This window comes from Hippopotamus amphibius, chromosome 4 (genome assembly GCF_030028045.1).
Source record: "Hippopotamus amphibius kiboko isolate mHipAmp2 chromosome 4, mHipAmp2.hap2, whole genome shotgun sequence".
NCBI classification, from domain to species: domain Eukaryota; kingdom Metazoa; phylum Chordata; class Mammalia; order Artiodactyla; family Hippopotamidae; genus Hippopotamus; species Hippopotamus amphibius.
The window spans coordinates 109,728,497-109,740,626 of record NC_080189.1 but is presented as its reverse complement, the minus strand read 5'-3'; the positions used below and the strand labels follow the sequence as shown (position 1 = coordinate 109,740,626).

The following is a 12,130-nucleotide window of genomic DNA, read 5'->3' as shown; positions in this document are numbered from 1 at the left end:
CCCCAGGTGGAGCCGTCGCAGCCTTCCTCTGCTCTCTGCCCGCCTTCCTCACACTGTAAGGTCCTGCCCACCGTCCCAGCGCCTGCGTACTACTGATCCTGTTGAGAGAGCATTTCCCTTCTCCACCTGGGTAACTGCTTGTCATGTCTCAGTACTCAGCTAGCTGTCATGTGCTCTGGGAAGCTTTCCTCACCAGCCAGTTAGGTCTCTGCTGTGTGGGCTCGTGCTTTTGGCAAAGCACTTTTCCTGCTGGCTGTGCTGTTGCCTGGTTGCTGCTTGCCCCACCCAGTCGACGGGGGTGGGGACAGGACCTCAGATCTGCAAAGCCTGCAGGTGCAGGACAGCAGGGAGGGATGAAAACTGTGGCAGACTTGAACGAATCCAAACAGCCAACCAAAAGGAAGCCTGGTGCTGGATGGAGGGGAAACAGCTCTACCGGCCAGGATTGGGGTAATGGGAGATGTGGAATACGGACCCAGTGCTAGGTACGGCTCGTGTCAGTGTTAAATCCCACAAGTATGGAAGTGATGTGTGCTGAGCTAAGAGAGGAAATGTTTAGGAGATAACATGCTGAAATATCTCTGTAGGAGAAAATAAGTACTTTATCCATTTTATATACATAGATATTGGGTTGGCCAAGAAGTTTGTTTAGGTTATTCCGTAAGATCTTACCAAGCCGAAACAAACTTTTTGGCCAACCCTATATACAGGGAAGGGGGGCGGGGAGGAAGCGAGAGAGAAAGTATAGAAAAATGATAGCTATTGGTGAATCTAATCAATGGGTTTCCATTACAGGATTCCTCAGTTTTTCTGTAGATTTGAAAATTTCAAAATAAAAATCGAGAAAAATGAAAAAATCTGAAAAAAAGTGAAGGAAAGGAGAAAGTGGAACCAGGAGGTAGAAAGAAAGGCTCATGTTAGTGTAGCTACTTTTTGCTAAGAGCTGCATTTTGTTTTTTAAAATATGTTATCTCATTAAACCCTCCTATCAGGAGAGCAGATATTATTATTCTCATTTTACATGTGAGAAAATTAGAGGCTCACAAAACATGTGCTACAACCCATTCACAGAGGTGGTGATAACAGTTTGTAGGTTGACATTTGGTTCCACGTGAGTCACAACCACACTCTGCCTTTAATGCAAGCTGAGCCCTGTGAGTTAGGGCTCAGTGGCAAATCACATCCCAGCTAACTCGGTGCTGCCCCCACGCCATCGAGATGACCCTGCAGATCAGTGTCAATGTGTGGGAGCTACAGAGCGACTGCTGCTTCCCTCCCCCGGATCCCACATAGGAATTTCCCTAATGGCCCACCCCAACCAAAAACAGACAGGGAACGGAAATCTGGGGAATATAGCTGCACCTGCACAGGTGGACACATTTGAAAGCCGCCAGAGTTGACCTTGGTCTATTCATTAAAATAGAGGTAAACAAAACTGACAGCAGTTCAGGAATAACTGTCCTAGAATCTGCTGGCAGCATCAGGTTCATCAGGACCCAGCTTCAAGCTTTCTGCTCTATCCTACTTAGTACATGGAATTCATAATCCTCATGGCCAGCCTATGGTCTGAAAAGGCTGCTGGAGCACCAGCCCTCTTTTCCCTGTTCCTACAGGATGTAGGAAGAAGGGGTTGGGGTTGAATGGGACACCTTTAATGAGCTCTCCAGATGCTGCTCCCAGATAACTTCCTCTTATATCTCTTGGGTCACTGCTACCTAGGGTGGCCATACACTTTATCTAAACTAAGGGCACTTTTGAAAGAGCCCTGTAAAATATTACTGATAATTGTGGCAGCTCATCAGGCTGAAAAAGATGCTAATGCAGGCAAACCAGAAACTGTGGCTAATACCACCCCTAGGAAGGTGGGGAATGTAGTCAAATAAACCACTTGCCTTATGAGTAAAGGAGGAGGGATGATGGCCATTGGGTGAGTGACAGGCAGTCCTGCCATCAAGTCCACCTCCAGCAGTGTTTCCTACAGATGACCGAAAATTGGTTGCTTAATATTACTTGTTTGTGCCTCCTCTATTTCCCTGTTAAGGAAACAGCACAGTCAGTCCCTAATGCTTTAGTCTGAATGACTAGGGCAGAGTACTGTCTTCTGACTGGTTGCACAGGTGAGGCTATTCCGAAAGCATGCCCTTTACAGGGATCAGAGAGACGGGGGATTTCCACTGATGCAGACTCAGGGTGTGGGCAGTAGGAAGCCATGGCAAGGGACTTCCAGATGGAGGAGAGGATGGGCAGGGTTATACACATTCACTTACAAACCCTCCAGCTGATTTCATGGGGAGGAGACTGAGGCTGCCAGTTTGGGACTAAGTTACTCTGACAGCTACCACAGTTCAGGCACTTAGGATATTAGTTTCATAGGGGTGCCATGTGGAACATTGACAGCCATGGTGGAAATAATGAATCAATCCTTTGGCTCTCTGTCCAATTAGAAATAATTATTATCCAGCTTGTCTTTTCTCCTGCTCATTAGGGTAAGTGTGTACCCTCTTGGGTGAACAGCTCCGTGAAAAAGCATGAAAGGCAGCATGTAAAGTAACATGCATCTTTGGCCAAGGACAGGGCCTTGTCCTTTGTTGGTGGGGCATTCTCTGCTCCCAGTACTGGCAGCCCTGCTGAGAGCTGATAGGAAACACTTACGACCTAAACTCTCAGTGGTGCGGCTCCTCTCTCTGAGCGGGAATGTTTAGCTAAGAGGTTTTCCAACTAATTCAATATTTAAATGACAGGTTGGGGACATTAAGGCCCTACAGCTTCTGATGAGGTCACCACAGAGCTTGCAGCACCAGGTACAAAATACTCTGGACAAGACGGTGAACCTGAATCTAAGGCCTCTGAGTGACTTCCAGTTTACAGGACTGTGGGGTCAAGGGACAGTTACAGTGCACCTTGAGGAGACAGACAGACAGACAGATCTAGAATGTGGGGCTTTTCTGGGGCAACACACCTGGTTCCTTCAACACGTCAGGGCCATGAACAGAAGAAGAGTGAGAAGGAGGGGCTGGTCTAAGTTAGGACGTACCAAAGAACCATGTCAACCTGTTCCTGTGTGGATGTTACCCTACCTTGGTTTGAAACAAAGAAAACTCTTAAAAATACATTATTGAAACCATTTTTTAAGAGCTTTTATTGAGATACAGTTGACATACAATAAACTGCATATATTTAATGTGTACCATTTGATATCTTTTTCTTATTAGTAATCCCAGTCTCCCAATTCATACCCCGCTCCCCACCCCAACTTTCCCCACTTGGTGTCCATATATTTGTTCTCTACATCTATGTCCCTATTCCTGCCGTGCAAACTCTTAAAAATACATTATTGTAACCATTTTTGAAATTGGAATATGTATTCTATATGAGAGCTTACCAAGAATTATTACTGATTTTGTTAGGTATGAAAACGGCGTTGTGTTTATGTTAAACAGTACTCTTTTTAAGAGAAGCATACTAAAGTATGTAGGAATTAAATGATGTCATTAAATGATGATGCTTTCAAATGCATCAAAGAAGAAAGAAAAAGAGAAAAATGAGGTTGATTAAATAAGTATGGCCATATTTTGGGCAGTGATGAATTTGGGAAATAGGCCTATGCAGGTTCATTGTACTTATGTGTTCAACTTTGGCATGTTTCTGAAAGTTTTCATTAAAAATTCAGAAAATGTAACTTTAACAAGGATTACTTATCAGTTGTCTAGACTATTTGTTTTTATTAGCAGTTTTGCCGGATCCCTCATACTGACAGTTGTTTATGGTCAGAATGGCTGAGATCAACTGCCTGGATGACTGGAAGGCAATTTTGTCAAGGAGACATGTTTTCAAAAATCCAGAGTGACAGGGTTATACTTTATCCTTAAGGCATATATAGGTTCTAGGAGTCTATATCTGTGATTCAAGAACTGTTTGTCCCGCTGAACCAGCCAGTGCTGGCTGTGCAGCTAGAGGTATACCTTAAATTAAGGAGATCCAGAAAGTCCACCTGCCACATCGAGTGGTTGGAGGTACTGATTTGCTTCACAGAATTACTCTCCTGGCTTGAATGTTGGTGGCCCAACTCAGTGAAATAATAGCGTATATATTTCTATAATATATGTGTGTATGTGTGCATATACACATACACGCGCACATTAATGTTCTTATAGAAACCTGGGGGTGATGTCCCACCTGAGCTTCTACCTCTGTGCGTTTGCAAACACCAGCAGAAAAATCACACCTGTTCAGCTCTGGGGAGCATTGGAGTCAGAATCCAGCAGACAGAAGTCTCTGAGTTCTGGCCCAGTGGCCCTGGACAGACTGTTCTCGCTTACCTGTTTGCTTCTCTGCAGTGTGGATGTGATAATAGCACTGATTGTCCTGCTGTGAGCAGCGGTGCTTTAAAATATGTACAACACCCAGGGAGTGCCTGCCCGAGGAAAGAGAATTCTCTGCTCCTGAGAGCTCTCAGACCTGCTCTGAAATTTTGAAGTCAGTTTTATTGGGGCGTAGTTTACGCACAATAAATTTTAGAATTCCATTCCTATCAAGATCTAGGATATTCCCAGTGTACCTCAGGGTGCCCTTTGCCCCTTTGTGGTTCACCCATCCTCTGTGCCTCCTGATTCCTGGCAACTGCCCATCTGCTGTCTGTCATTTTGCATAAGTTTGGTTGGCTTCAGCTGGAATTTCATATAAATAAGTCATATGTTGGGTGTGGTCTTTTGTGTCTGGCTTCTTTCATTTATTTAAATATATTGGGGTCCATCCATGTTACTGCATGTTATCAGTAGTTCGTGCTTGTTTCAGTTAATGCCTTGTATCCCACTGTATCAGTCCCTCCTTGCATTCGCGAGTTGATAGCTGTTTTGGTGGTTTCTATTTTGAGCTTACTGTATTTGAGTAAGTATATGTTTAACTTGATATAAGCCTATGTTTAGTTTTATAGGAAAATTCCAAACTGTTTTCCAAAGTGGCTGCACCATTTGCATTCCAAATGTGTGCGAGTTCCAGGTGCTCCACATCCCCACCTGCACTTGTATTGTCAGGATTTTGCGTGTTTGTTCATTTGATAGATGCTCTAATAGCATGAATGGTGTCTCATTGGACTTAAATTTGCTTTTGTCTAGTGACCGACATTGTGGAGCATCTTCACATGGTTGTTACCATCCTGTGTCTTCTTGGCTTGAAGAGTTTGATCAAATCTCTTCAAAGTCAGATATCTGTATTATAAATATTCCTCCCAATCTGTGCTTATGATTTCATTGTCTTAAATATGCAGAAGTTTTAAATTTTGATGAAGTCCAACTTAACAACTTTAAAATTTTATGATTTATTCTCTTGTATTCTACCCATGATATTTTTGCCTACTATTGAGTCAGAACAGAGATTTTCTCCAGTGTTTAATTTTTGAAGTTTAATGATCTTAGAATTTTTAGTCCTCTCGTTCATTTGCAAATAGTGTGAGGTACGAATTGAGTTGTTTTTTTCTCCATTTGATTCTATAGTTATTCCAGCACAACTTGTTGAAAATACCATCTTTCCCCTTTGAATTAATTTAGCACTTTTGTCAAAAACCAATAGGCCATGTAAATATGGGTCTCTTTTCATCTCTTTATTCTATTTCATTATCCAAAGTTCTATCTTTATGTCATGGTCACATTGCCTTGGTTATTGCAGCTTGATAGTAAGTCTTCAAATTACTCAGGTTAAGTCCTCAAATTTTGCTTTTCTTTTTTCAAAATAGTTTTGGCAATTCCATGATCTTTTTGTTTGTTTCCACATAAATTTCAGATTAAGCCTGGCCCTTTCTACAAAAAATTCTGGTGGGAATTTGACTGGAGTTGCATTGAATTTATAGATCAATTTGGAGGAGAAAGCACATCTGTGAAATAGTCTTTTGATCTGTGAACCTGATATAGCTCTTTATTTGTTTGTCCCCTTTTTATAGCAATGTTTTATAATTTTCAGTGTGCAGCTCACATTTTTCTTAAATGTATCCTTAAATATTTCACTTTTTGGATATTATTGTCAATGGCATTAAAACAGATTTATTCCAATTGTTTGTTGCTAGCATATAGAATTGCAAGTAATTTTTGAATATTAATCTTCCAACCTGTGATCTTGTAGAATTATTTGTTTGAGAATGGTTTCAAAGGAATTCCTAGAATTATTTCTGTAGAAAGTTATATTGTCTGTGATTAGAGTTGTCCTTCTTCCTACTCGTTACCTTTTATTTATTTTATTTTTTCTTTGCATAGGTTAAGGCCTCCCATAAAATGTTGAGTAGAAGGGCTGAGAGCAGTTTTCCTTGACTTGTTCTTGATCATAGGGGGAAATAATTCCATTATGACAGTAAAAATGATGTCAGCTTTTGATTTTCCATAGATGTCTTTGATCATATTAAGGAAGTTCCCATTTTGTTCCAAGATTGTTGATTGTATTTATTATAAATGGGTGTTAAATTTTGTCAGATGTTTTTTCTGCATCTGCTGAGCTGATCATATTGACGTTTATATTTTATTTTGTCAATATGATGAGTTACACTGATTGATTTTTGATTGATGAACCAGCCTTGCATTCTTGGGATTAATCCCAGTTGGTCATGATGCCTTGTCCTTTTTACATATTGATGGATTTGATTTGCAGATATTTTATGAAGATGCAGATATGTTCATGAGGAATATTGATCTATGGTTTTCTCATCTTTTGTTATTATTATCTGGTTTTGTGTCAATATACTACTGGGTTCATAAGGTGGGTTGGGATATAATCCCCTTTACAAAAAATTTTTAAAGAGTTTGCATAGAATTGCTATTATTTATTCTCAATTTTCATGGCACTCACTAGTAAATCATCTGAGCTTGGAGTATTCTTTGTGGAAAGTTTTTAATTACAAATCCAGTTTCCTTAGTGGATATAGAGCTAGTCATGTTTTCTATTTCTTCTTGGATCATTTTGTAGATAACTTGTGTTTTTCAAGGAGTTTGTCCATTTCACCTAAATTGTTGAATGTATGGGCATAAAGTTTTCATAATATTTTTTGTACTTCTTCTGTAGTATATTTAAGTAGTTATATTATTGTAAGTTGCTATAGGTGACTAACTTCTTGACAAAGAGAAAGGGTGAATAAACTTCTAGATTCAGACTTAAAAGAAATTACCTGTTAAAAGTCAATTGGAAATGTTCATTTCTGAAAATTTTTTTATAAACCGGTTAAATAAATAGAATTCAATTTCCAAGAATTTTTGTGAGTACAGGCAAACTTTAGGGGTGGGAACTGCAGTACAGGGAACAGTATAACATGACCCCAGAGATAGATATGTGGCCTGTTTTTCAGTTTAACTGAATTGTAGGAGTTTGATACTGGATTAATGGTAGATGATGTTGAAAAGGTAGATCTGAGTCAGACACTGAAAGCTGCAGTTTTCAGGCCAAAAGCATCAGAAATAAATTCAGTAGTCAGTGAGGACCTCTGAAAGTTTGATGATGCTTCGGGGATAGCAATCATTTGTTCCACACGCACACAAATGTGGCAGATGAGGCAGATTTAATGCAATACAAATGCATACCTTCATTTTAATGTTTATGTGTTCACTTTAATGGGTATAATAAAGTAACATAAGTAACTGAATAGATAACATACCAATCATGTCATTTAAAGAGTTGAATAAATTATTGCACTAGTACAGAAATGGCAAAAAATTAAAAATCACAAAGGTGATAAGGATATGACATTTCAAGGGCTTGATTTCACCATTTTTCAGAGACTTCTCAGTAATTGTAACAATCATAGCAGTAGCTAATAATTATATAGCACCTGCTATAAATTGGAGACTTTCCTAGTTACTGTATTTATATTAAGCCTCACCCTTTTCGGCAGTACTGTTGTTATTATTTTACAGATGAGGGTGCTGTGGGGCAGAGAGGTAGGTACTCACCCAAAGTTCATGAGTAGAAGTGACAGAACTGGGCTGTGAACCCAGAGGCCATGAGGCTTCCCTTTCTACAGTGGTGCTCTTTGTAGCCAGGATTTCCTAGAGGGCAGTCAATTACATACGGGTTTAATTAGGTTGAAGTAAACCCTCCCATGTTCCCTCTGCCTCCCCTTCACCTAGGATCTACCCTCTACTTACACTTTGAATTCAGAAGTTCTCTGTTTACAGAGCTGGTCTGATAAGTGGGGGTTTTCATTAATGGAAATAAATTACGTAATTGGTCACGGTGCCTATTGTAATCTTCGTGCTAATTATCACTGGCCCGAAGACCCCAGATTATAAATACTGCCCATTGCTTGCTAAACGGCACACCTGGGAGCCTCTACGCTACCAAACTACTCCTTTCAAGCACAGAACCTTGTTAAGTAAAACAAGTTGTCTGTAATCGCTCTTTGCGTGTTGCTGCAGTGTGAAGCTGGCTCCCCGGCAGCATCCCAAGCCAGACGCGCGGCATGGGGTGCCACCTGCTTCCCACCTCGAAAGCCTGTCCGTTTGCTCTCGGCGGCTGACGATGCCGGGGCTCTTCCTGTCCAGGCCCTCTGATGTGCAGGTTTTGGGGAGGCTGCCTGGCCCTTAAGCCACCCATTTCCCCTCAGTAAGTCCTCTGAGCTGGCCTCTGTTGTGTGGTTCCAAACAGTGTAAGCCAATCAGATTTTCTGACCTAGAAATTTGGAATTAGAATTGAGTGAATCTGTCCCCTGTGATACAGTGTGTCTAGGCCTGCTGTGCCAAATGCGGAGCTGTGTGATGGACGTTTTATTTATAACATGGATTGATTTGATTGGAAAGTCAGGCTAGCAGGGAGGAGGAGAAACGCCAGCTGTAGAAAAAGAACACCCTTCTGGATCTTAGTACGTTTCCATTTCCGAGTTCCAGGACCTCTGTATTTCTCTGAGAAACATCGTTTATTATAACTTAAATTATATCTCCTTCGTTTCATTTACCTTCATTTGGGGGCTTTTTTTTTTTTTTTTTTTTTTTTGCAAGTTTTTGGACTCCTCTTTGGGAGTCCCGATATCCTGTTTCCTCTGGGTTTCAAGTGAGTCTTACACTTTTCCTCTTTCTCAGACCAGCAGGCAGGCCTCTCACCTCAGGCCATTCCCCCTAAGGACTATAATTCATCTGTGAAACTGCCTTCCCATAAATGGCACGAGGAGTCAGCCCCTTCATTTCCCTTTCAGCGTCTGTTCTGTCCTCCATGCCAGTGGCATATTGTCTTTTCTAACATTTTTCTGGCCATAACCAATGCACTTTTCATTGCTTCCTTCATTTATTCATTCAACAAATCTTTATTGAACACTACTGTAATTTGTATTGTTAGTGGAAACAAAACAAACAAGGATCTCTGCCCTCGGGAGCTTACCTTGCTCGGGGAGGTTAACAACAAACAGTGCGAGTGAGTAGCCCTTGAGGAGGTGGTGTGCGCAGTGGAGGGAGCCCTGAAAGGGGGGGCACGGAGGGAGGAGGTGAAGAGCGGAAGGAGGGTGCTGCACAGATGTGCGCGAAGAAGTTTCCAGGCAGATAGAACCCCTGCAAAGGCTCTGGGCAGTGGCCTGGAGTGTTTGAAGAAGCAAAAGGAGGAGGTGACTGCAGTGTGCCAGGCCCTGCGTGGGTGCCACGCCAGCAGATGCTGCGTCTCCTGTGAGTGCCGCTCCAACAGGATTTGCCCACAAAACCGACGAGCGTGATGGGAAGAAGGCAGGACTGGGGAAAGAGTGTTGTGCTTTCGAACAGCCTGTGTCACTAACTGGCTGTGTGACCACAACCAGATCACATAGCCTCTCTGTGACAGAATGAAAAGACTTTTTAAAAATTTATTAATTAATTGGCTGGTCTTCTTTGCTGCATGCGGGCTTTCTCTAGTTGCGGCGAGCAGGGGCTACTCTGTTGTGGTGTGTGGGCTTCTCATTGCAGTGGCTTCTCTTGTTGTGGCGCATGGGCTTAGTTGCCCTGCAGCATGTGGGATCTTCCTGGCCCAGGGATCGAACCTGTGTCCCCTGCATTGGCAGGCGGATTCGTAACCACTGTGTCACCAGGGAAGGCCTCAGAATTGAAAGGACTTTGGAGTGACTCTCAGTTTCTTCACCTATTAAATAGTGATGATAGCAGCCAGCAGGTGTGTGGTACAACCTAGGTGCCAAATATGGTTCTTAGTACTACACATACATCACATGATTCATTCCTCACTTTGATTTTTTGAGGCACATCATATTATTTTTCTAATTTAGAGGTGAAGACACTGGAGCACGAAGGTGAAGCAGTTTGTCTGAAGTAACATAATTAGGACAAGATCAAGCCAGGATTTGAACTCTGCCTTGTAAGGTTGTGTGAACAGCTAATAAAGGGCACAGAGACTCTAGGGTTTGACAGGAATGTGTTGGATACACAATGTGTTGTTCACATAACACGGTAGTTTCTAAAGCTATAATTTAACAATACTAGATGTGTGTCTCTGATAGTGGTAAGAACAGGAGCAGGTGATAAGGAGACCACATGTACATCTGATGTACATACACAAAAATGTGTTTCTTTCTATCTTTGAAGATGTTAGAAGTATGTGACTAATTCTATATTGACATAACTTTTTTGACTCAGAAAATCAATATACTGTTTTTCTAGGCTGCAGTTTGACAGGGACCTGCGACCTGAGAATCAGATTACTGAAAGTCAATCCTGGCTTCCCGCTAGCTAAGCATGCTGCGTACGGCTGTGGTGAACGTTTCAGGTCCTCACTCTCTGTGTTTTCAGAAGGCCTGACTTGGCACCAGCTTTCCAGAATGCAGAGCACACATAGGGGCGAAGGTCTGCAAAGCACTTGAGGCCTCTGTTCCCATGTTATCTAAATGCTAAACAGTGTACGTCTCCTGTATTGTGACACTTACCGAGAAACCCCACTCAACAAGCCTCGAAGGATATAGATAAAAATTTATGGTGTGAAAATATCCTCTCTCTTCTCTTTTTCTTGATCTGTTCTAGAGTTTCTCCAAGAGTGAAAGCATGGGTCACTCTGTTTAATCCAGCCGTCTGTGTGTTCCTGAGCCAACATGCACTCCAGAGTGGGGCGCAGGCTTGTGCAGCACCCCAGCTCTGTCCCAGCCCTCTGACCCAGAAGCTGGAGATGACAGCCATGTGCCTCCCGTGCGCTGACGTCCCCCTGCAGCGGGTGGAGCAGAAGTAGTGAGTGCCCCGTGGAGGCGCCAAAAGCGCACCGCTGCTGCCCGGGGCTGCTGTTCCCAGCAGGAAGAGGACCCCAGCCACTGCGGGTCTGGCTCCGTCTTGCCATTGCAACAGGTAAAAATTAAGATTTCCACCCCCCACCCTACAAGGGGGAGAACCAGAATAGACGTAGTGTGTCCTCCAGATGTTTTCAAGCAGGAGAGAGGAAAGGGGAAGAATGCTTGATCCATTTCTCTTAAAAAAATGCCAGTGGGCTGGTGAGGTTAAAAATAAACCTCAGCTGGATTTCCCCTGTGCCTTGCTGCCCACTCATGTCAGTAGAAACCAGCCCTTGGATTGAAGAGCCTGCTCCCTTTGACAAATAAGCCTTGCAGATAGCTCATCTGGTCAGAAAACAAGGTCAGGAGACAACCCAGGATTCCTTGGGGACCTGCAGAGTAGGCATCCCTGGCTTCTGAGCGTGTAGCTGTCTGCACTCAGGGCTCACCAGCCCCACCCCTGCCAGTGTGCCTGCGGCTCTGGAGCACCAGCGACCTATGTGGGTGCCTTGCAGATGCTGAGGCGGGGCTGTCCTGGGGGCTGCAGCCGCTGCTGAAGTGTGTGCTGTGCACGCTCCGAACTGCCGCAGGACACGTCCTCACAGGGTGTCCTAGGGCAGGGACGCCCAGACAGCAAGTCCAAGGAAGACTGGGACTGTCCTGGGCAAATCAGCACAGTCACCGGCACTGAGCTGAGTTTCTGTGGTCATCCCAGACCCCCCTGCGGGAGTCAGCTGCCTGGGTTCATATCACTTGTCACCACTTAGCAGTTTCTCCACCGTAAAAAGTGTGCCTGATGGATGTAAAGATGGAGGTGTTATGTGACCCTATCCCCAAATATCTTTCAGTTACTACTGCTGAGCTACAAGCCTTTGGGACCCCAGAGCTCAGTGGGCATAAAACATATCTTGAACTCACAGATTTCATGGGTCG

The 12,130-nt window shown here is 43.1% G+C and overlaps 1 long non-coding RNA gene across 1 annotated transcript in view; it reads left to right on the top strand.

The window, feature by feature from the left end:
* Positions 1-11,262, top strand: part of LOC130851622 (uncharacterized) — a 74,548-nt gene extending 63,286 nt beyond the window's left edge. Inside the window, exon 3 of the long non-coding RNA XR_009053233.1 lies at positions 10,959-11,262. This is a non-coding gene — a long non-coding RNA (uncharacterized LOC130851622). The remainder of the gene's footprint in view (positions 1-10,958) is intronic.
* Positions 11,263-12,130: the final 868 nt, after the last annotated feature.